Genomic DNA, 6,980 nt, shown 5'->3' on the forward strand with positions numbered 1-6,980 from the left:
GGTGGTCGTAGGCACGTGCGACATATATATATATATATATATATATATATATATATATATATATACACTTGTGAGTGGATCCCAACCTGTAGCCATAGAGTGATGCCTTCTGAGACAACGAGAAGGTAAGCAACATTGAAGTGGACAAACCTTCTCCTCAACCTGAAGAAGTCAGAAAGACAACACCCCAAACTAGGAATGACAGAATCCTGTATGCAATACTCAACCTGAGGAAACAGAACTTGTTTGTTCTGGAATTGTGAACACATCTTCATTCCCCAACCAAGTGGGCAAGGTAAATTCCTCTTGTCTCTGGAATTATGGGGATGGATCACTCTGCATTCAGAATTACAAGGAGACAATGAACCCTCTTTCATGAAAAATGTGATGAATCAATACTGATATAAAAGAAAAATCATGCTCACCCAAACCAGATGGCTAAGGATCAAATCTGAACCAGTATTACGAGTAGTCTCCCACTTAGGCTGGTGCCTCTCCTACCAATGTCTGGGAAAAAATGTTCAAGGTTCTGGGTAAGAAGGTCCCCAACTTTACCCTATTCTTCAAGAGTGTAGAAATTTACTTGAACACATTGGAGGAATAACCTCTGTCCACCACCCCAGTGACAAGAAGCTGGATATGGTAAGGATTCATAGCTCCACTAGTAGAATCTTGGGGGTAATGTGTGTTGGGAAGTCCTGAGGAAATGTGCTCTGGAAACTGCAACAGGTCAACCAAGTTCCCTAAATTTATGAAAGGACACTGACCCCAATTCATTCAATCCAATCAGCAGGGACGAGCAGGATTCCTAATGCTTTACTCATGATAGTCCATGAGTGGCAGTTCAGCATAGTACAGTAAGACCATCCAGTGGTCATATGGAACACCACATTTTTAAAGAGCCTGTTGCAACCTAGATAAAGTATAATGAATTGGGGATTACTAGTGCAGAATTGGTTTGATAAAATCACACCTGCTTGGACAACACTTGCCACAAAGTGGGATCCTGTGAAAATGAACTACAGGAGCATGAAAGGTAAAGAAAAGACAAGAGTAGCAATGAAAATACTCACACCTCTGTATAATCTAAGGGATGTAGTTAAGATAGCTGCAGGGGGTAGTTGAAAAAATTCAGAGGAAGATACTGCTATCATGCAAATAATATGAGATAAAAGTATTGAGAAAGGTCCGCATACCAACCCAAACAATGTCCTCCAGTGAGGGAATCGGCCGGGATGCTAAGGACATATAAATGTGATAAATCTGAGGAGACATGACTTGCAGAAGTCTCCTCGTCTTCAAAGAGAGCCTAGAATAAGAGATATGGATCAATTTCGTACACACCTGGACTATAAGTGAGAAATAGTGATCAGATGAATCAGTGAAAAGGAGTTATCCAACCCCTTGGCTGCCAATGTCTTAGGGAAAAAGAACTAGTCTGAGGACGTAGGTAGAGTGATAAAGCATCCTGTGCACAATGAATGCTAACTACTCTGACTGGCAATGTCTGTAGATCAGCAGCAACAAAAATTAAACCTTCAGGGAAAGGAAATATGATACCTGGTACACGTGGCTAATGTCTCAAATGGATGTTGAGGAAGGGCATGTAATTCCATCTTAATATACCAGTTAGGTAACTGAAACAGTCTTTTGGGATGAAGGACCCAAAACAATGTGAGGAAGCTGGAGAGTACTGGTGACTCAAAGAATTTATATCTCGAGAATCAAAAGGTAGTCAATAAGGCTGCCTTGTACAGGACGATTGTGAAAGATGCAAAATTCTTGTCAAAGAGCCAGGTCAAAATACGCGTTATGGTTGGCACTTCTGATTGAAATGGGTTCAACCTCCTCTCATCACATCATTGCTGATATATGTGCCATTTCTGCTGATAAATGTTCATCATGGGACTAAGCAAAGACTGAGACAGATACATGACAACCTTAGAAAGTAAACCCTGATATCGTGTGAAGGACCTCTTAACCTCCATGCCTGAAGCTTGAGCTTCTGGATAGTTGGGTGTACGATCTCAGATTATGGTTGCCTCAACAGAGATGACCAAAGAGGAAGTGGAAGAGGTAGGCACACCTGAAGGTATTGCAAAACCACAAACCAAGGTTTAGCCATCAATTTGGTGCTATCAACAGGACCCGACAATGAGTTGGAACAAATAAGAGCTAGTACGCTCGGTAACATACAAATCGGTGGGAAGGCTTAGAGATATAATCCTGTAACATTCTGACAGAATGTATCTATTACCAAAGCCTAAGGGTGAGGTTCCAGAGACCAAATTGCCAGTAGTTGGGTATTCCAATGAGTTGCCAACACACCAATCATTAGTGTTCCAAAATCAGAGCCAATCCAACAGAAAAACCTCAATATGCAGCATCCATTCTGTCAGAAGAACTTGTTTGGATCAAGACAATTGATCTGCCACCAAAGTCATTACCCACGGAACATGGCAAGCTAGTAGGGTGATATGATAGGAGTGGTCTCAAGAAAGGAGATCCAAGGTTTAAAATAAAAAAGCCCTGGTCCAAGTTCCCCCTGGACAGGAAAATCGAAACACCACAATGGAATTGTTGGAATGAAGCCTGATAATTTCCCATCGTAAGCCCAGACCATAAGACATTGCCCTTTAAACAGCAAGAAGATCTAAAACATTGTGTAGGGAAGCCTCATCATCAGTGTTTAAACCCTGGAATTCCTGACCATTGAGATATGCACCTATCCCTGAGTGAGGCATACGTGAAAAGATGGATCTCTGGATGAGATGGCAGCAGAGCAGCCCATATCTTAGTATTGTTCCAATCTAACCACCTCTTGAGATTAAAGAGAATGATCCTGAATAAGGAAACTCAGGAATCCAGTAAATCATTGTTCATGAACCATTGGTTACATAAAGACCATTGAAGGGATCTCTTGCCATTCATCCCAAAGGAATGAGGGATTCGAATAATATACACATTAGCAAAAGAGAAAGAACCATTTGTGCAGTGGTAGAAGGAGAGGTAAGATTTTGATGTCCATTTCCATAGCTTGGAGATGGAAGAGAGTCAGCAGAGCCCAACTGAGATATGTGATGAAAAAGGTGCCCAGACTGAGGATATATTGTGTTGGAAAGAAAATAGATGTCTCAAGTTTGATAATGAAGCCTGCTTTGGTTGTTTCTGAAAGTATAATCCAGGTGTGAAGTTCTGCTAATTGGCGAGATGGTGCCAGCAGTGACCTGTTGTCCATGGAATGGTGTGTGCACAAGCCTAGGGAAAAGACTGACGAGAAAAAAATTCATACAATTCAGCAGAACACATATGGTGATGATGCTAGTCTGAAGGTCAGAGCCCTGAACTGCAGCATCTGACCCTTATGTACAAAATGCAGATAGTGTCAGGACATCACCACTACAGTAATGTGCAGATAGGAGTCAGCAATATTAAACTTGGATATCCACAAATTCTAGTAAAAAATGCCAACTCAAAGTGAGTAATGACTTACTTCTGAACCTTGGAGGATCTAGGAATTGATATAGGTGGGAAAGATCAATGACTGGACACAAATTTCCTGTCTTCTTGGGCCAAAAAACACATGGGAATAAAACCCCAGAAAAACTGGCATGAATCTATCCCTTCCCCCAGACCAAAAAAAATCTAATATCACTAAAAAATGGTTCCAAAATCCAAGTATCTGCAGGTGGCAGAAACACTATGGGTTGGGTGGATAATAATGGTGAAAATGTGAATTGAATGACTAATCCTGACTCAAGGACCCGTGGTTAAGGTTTACCACACGTCCAGAAATTCTTGGAAACAAGCCCCTACATACCTCAAAAGCATACAATAGTCACCTACACTGCTGGTGGTATTCCAACTAAGTGTCAGAACCTTTGGATATGGAAAGAATCTATCCTGGATACCAACGGACCAAGGGGCTGATGTTGAGGGTCTGGACCTTCAAATAGGTGTAGAAATATGGCCCCATGCATGGGCCAAGGGAAGTCAAGGCACCATCGACAATAGGGATGAATGTAGAAGTTGACAATCAAATCAACGTGCATGCTAACAATGGTCCCAACTCGTCTTCCAACAAAGTTTAGAGGGATAATAAATAATTCAGCACCATATATAGAGCGAAACGAATCCTAAAAAGTTGTGATCTATTCAGGTTAACTACCGACTCCACTCTAGAACCACAAATTTCTAGGAGCAGATGTATTCTTTGAGAGACAGAATATGTTTCCACCATGTGGTAGTAGGCAAAATCGTGTAATCATAACAACTGTGACAGATAAGGCATAGCTGTCCCTTCATGTAACTGAGCCATAAACAATCTTGCATGAGCAACAATACCAGTGGATGGAGGGAGAACTAAGTATTCGCTTCCAGACCTTTCAGCCATCACGGAAGGTGCAGGTTCAATAGCAAGTGGGTAAAGACCCAAAATATCACACAATTGATGGACCAACTGAAGAAAAGGAGCCTATGACAGCTGATCCCAAAGTGGCCTCCTGAGAAGCCAACAGAAAAAAGGAAGGTGCAGGAAAAAGTGAATCTAAATTATCTCCATAATGTCCAGGATCACCCTCAAATGCAGCCTCAGAGCCCAATGAAGGCACTCCACCAAGCCGAATATATGTCTCCATTTAACCACAAATAAGATCACTGACAGTCTCAACTAAGAGTGACTCCTCCCCTCCACGATTGTTGAGCAATGCTAGATTCAGAGATGGGATAGGAGAGACCTGATTTGCCTCCATGCTGGAAATAATAATCTGGAAATTTATGCCATATATCAGCTTGCTAAACGGATTGTTTTAAAATGAAAATTAAATAGGTAAAATGAAAAAAGGCTCAAAGTATCTCTAACGATCGTAATACATAGAAACCTGTTAGTGAATGCTTTTTTGATGAAAAAGTGATAGTATTATGTGAATGAAGGGCTTATATACAGAATCAGGATAAAAGGGCGCATTGACGTAGGTGGAGGGTGTCACATTTCAGATATCATCAAGGGCGATGGTTTTATTGTCTTGAAATTTTTACATATTCTACAGTAATTCTTGTATGCTGAATTTGAAAATGATATCCATTTTTCTCCATCACGTACATATTTTTCACAAAATGTCATAATGCAATACATAAAAGAAAGACCAAAACAAGTAGTTTTGAGACTAAAAAAACGTAGATTTCATAAAATATAATCTGGATGAATGAGGATGCATATTAGTTTGACATCTATGTTCTTCCCTTTTCTTCAGTTTTTTTGAATTTTTTTAACAAACATAATAATAAAAAAATTTTATTGTGGTAAATGAAATAATAACTTGGTCTAAATAAGTTTTTTATTCCCACTTTTTAAAATATTCTTACGTGATAGAAAAAATTAATATCATTTTCAAAATCTGTGTAACTAAATTATAGAAAATCCATTATTAAAACCAAACAACCTTTATGAAGTTTAAGTTATTTAAAATGATAAGCAAAATTAAATGATGTTGGTGCTCATTCTCTTAACAAAATAGCTTGCAAGTTAATTTCATTAACCCAAGTAAAGTTTCTGAAGAAGAATAGTTTCAAAATGTTAATACATTTATAAAGACATAAATGCATGGGAACTTGAAGAAATGACCTTAACTCTCTCAACACTGGCTAAGTCAATTTGATCGACCACGTGACCTCTTTGTACTCATTTAAAGTATTTATAGATTTGATACTTCTAGCTTTGTCCATGAATATATTGAGTATTTGTTTTGAATAGTCCATGTGCAAAGTAATTTTCATGTTAAAAATAAAAATAATTTTCCTCATCTCAAAAATATCAAATTTCCTTTGTGTAATCCCTAAAACCTCCTAAATGCAGTTCACGTTTTTTTTTCAGTAAAACTTTATAGTTTATCTGTTATTTTCTCTACCCTATCTCAAAATGGGATTAGTCAATTTGACCGACCTCATAACCACCAAAAAAATCAAAATAAACCTAAATTACCCCCTTTTTCTTTCTAGAATGAATTCAAATTGTAGCATGAAACTACACTTGTTTATCCTAAGTAGCTCTAAGTTCATAACAGTATACATCTATTTATAATTAAATTTTATTCTTTTATTGCCCTTTGAACTGTGTCTAACTACTATCCATGCCATTATAAGTTGTAAATCACTCGGGGAATGTGCAGCTCACATTACGCTAACGAATTACATTATCCACGAGCTGCTCACGTGTGTGCCTCATGAAACACTTTTATCATTTTATTATTTTTCCTAATCTAATCTTAACAAAGTAAAAGGATTCCTCTTTTTACATTTCAGTTACTTTTATAATTATACGTAAAGAATAAACATGAAAACCAAGAAATAAAAAAAATCTTTTTTCATGTTGTCTGTTTTCGTAGAGAGTTAACCCTTATTTTTCATACTAATGCTAGTAATGCACTTAATAATTTTTATTTGATTGAATAATGCACCAAGAAATATAGACTAATAACATGCAAAAAGTAAACAAATTCCCTTACCTTTCAAAACTTTTCTGGCTTTCTAACTATGCAACAAGAGCCATTACAAATTCATCCAAGTTAGTCATTAACTTTCCCACAGGAACAATGTTGGTACTCTAAGTGAAATTGACATCTAATTGTACAGAACATAATGTTATACAATATGTCATTGGATAGGTGAAAACCTTGATTTTCTATTGGTTATAGGCAATATATAATGAAACATAAGAGAGAACTATCAACCAATTCTGAAAGAGAGGATGTGACATGTGGGTGTGGCAGGGGGTTCTGACTTTCTATTTGATAGCTCTGAAACCAAACAGAATTGATGATTATAAAAATTATGGTTTGTCTGAACAATAACGATTTTATAGACAGTAATTTACATTTAATTTCATACTTTTTCGATGGAGATGGTGGATAAAATAGGGAAGATGATATGCTAAAAGAAAATGTGTCACATGGGTCACACTAGTGGAAATTCAAGATTTATTT

The 6,980-nt window shown here is 37.7% G+C and overlaps 1 protein-coding gene across 6 annotated transcripts in view; it reads right to left on the reverse strand.

Moving 5' to 3' along the window:
• Positions 1-6,980, reverse strand: part of LOC106465673 (lysophospholipid acyltransferase 5-like) — a 103,780-nt gene that overhangs the window by 75,950 nt on the left and 20,850 nt on the right. The gene's annotated exons all lie outside the window — the stretch shown is intronic.

The sequence above is a fragment of the Limulus polyphemus genome, unplaced genomic scaffold, assembly GCF_000517525.1.
Source record: "Limulus polyphemus unplaced genomic scaffold, Limulus_polyphemus-2.1.2 Scaffold2017, whole genome shotgun sequence".
Taxonomy (NCBI): Eukaryota; Metazoa; Arthropoda; class Merostomata; order Xiphosura; family Limulidae; genus Limulus; species Limulus polyphemus.